This window comes from Arvicanthis niloticus, chromosome 24 (assembly GCF_011762505.2).
Source record: "Arvicanthis niloticus isolate mArvNil1 chromosome 24, mArvNil1.pat.X, whole genome shotgun sequence".
Lineage (NCBI taxonomy): Eukaryota > Metazoa > Chordata > Mammalia > Rodentia > Muridae > Arvicanthis > Arvicanthis niloticus.
This window is the reverse complement of record NC_133432.1, coordinates 36,052,879-36,054,527: the sequence shown is the minus strand read 5'-3', so window position 1 is coordinate 36,054,527 and position 1,649 is coordinate 36,052,879.

Below are 1,649 nucleotides of genomic sequence, written 5' to 3'. Positions count from 1 at the left end.
GCACCATTTGTTGAATATGCTGTCTTTTTTTTCCACTGAATGGTTTTGACTCCTTTGCCAAAGGTAAAGTGACCAAGACTGTGTGGATTAGTTTTGGGTCTTCAATTTTATTCCATTGATCTATCTATCTGTCTCTGTACCAATACTGTTTTTATTACTGTTGCTCTGTAGTACAGCTTAAGGTCAGGTATGGTGATTCCCCCAGAAGTTCTTTTACTGTTGTTTATTATTTTTGCTATCCTGGGTTTTTTATTCCAAATGAATTTGAGAATTGCTCTTTCTAACTCTATAACGAATTGAGTGGAAATTTTCGTGGGAATTTCAATGAATATGTAGATTGCTTTTTGTAAGATAGACATTTTTACTATGTTAATCCTGCTGATCCATGAACATGGGAGAACTTTCCATCTTCTGAGGTCTTCTTCATTTTCTTTCTTCAGAGACTTTTCAATTCTTGTCATACAGATCTTTAGTTTGCTTGGTTAGAATTGCACCAAGATATTTTATGTTACTTGTGACTATTGTGAAAGGTGTCGTTTCCCTAATTTCTTTCTCAGCTCACTTATCCTTTGAGTAGAGGAAGGCTACTGATTTGTTTGAATTAATTTTACATCCAACCTCTTTGCTGAAGTTGTTTATGAGCTGTAATAGTTCTCTGGTGGAATTTTTGAAGTCACTTAGGTATACTATCATATCATCTGCAAATAGTGATATCTTGACTTCTTCCTTTCCAGTGTGTATCCCTTTGACCTAATTTTGTTGTCTAATTGCCCTGGCTAGAACTTTGAGTACTATACTGAATAGGTTAAGAGAGAGTGGGCAGCTTTGTCTAGTCCCTGATTTTAGTGGTATTGCTTCAAGTTTCTCTTCATTTAGTTTGATGTTGGATATTGGTTTGCTGTATAAAAGGATAGCTGTCTTTCAGATCCTCAAATAAGGAGCAAAAATTAATACTTTCCAGATCTGTGCACCTGGCAAAATCCAGACAAATATCTTAATAGTACTAAAATTTTGGTTGTCAAATTCATGTATCGTGCCGGGCGGTGGTGGCGCACACCTTTAATCCTACCACTTGGGAGGCAGAGGCAGGCGGATTTCTGAGTTCAAGGCCAGCCTGGTCTACGGAGTGAGTTCCAGGACAGCCAGGACTACACAGAGAAACCCTGTCTCGAAAAACCAAAAAAAAAAAAAATTCATATATCACAGAATTTGCAGCTCTAACAAGATTCATCTGCAGGGTTGCTGAAACAACCTGGTGTTTCAGACCCCTCCTTCCTGATGCTGTCCAGAGATTTTCTTTCAAAACAGCTTCAGAACTTGACACTGATTCCCGATAGACTTGGTTCATCTAGACTTTCAGACAGATCCCAGAACTTCAGATAAACCCTGAAGAGTCTAAGCATACAGAGGCTGGATAACAGATGCTAAAGCTAGTTTTCTTAAGTCTAACCAATTTTTCTAATTTTCCTACCTCTCCCTGCACCTATAAAAAACATCCTCATTGCCCATATTCTGCAGAAAGAAATTGTGGAGAGTCACCATCCTGATCCCTTGGGTTTGAGTGTATGGTTATTGTTATTTTATGAATTATAGATGGTCATTTTAAGGAACAATTTTAAATGGTCATAATTTTGAACAGAAAGGAAATA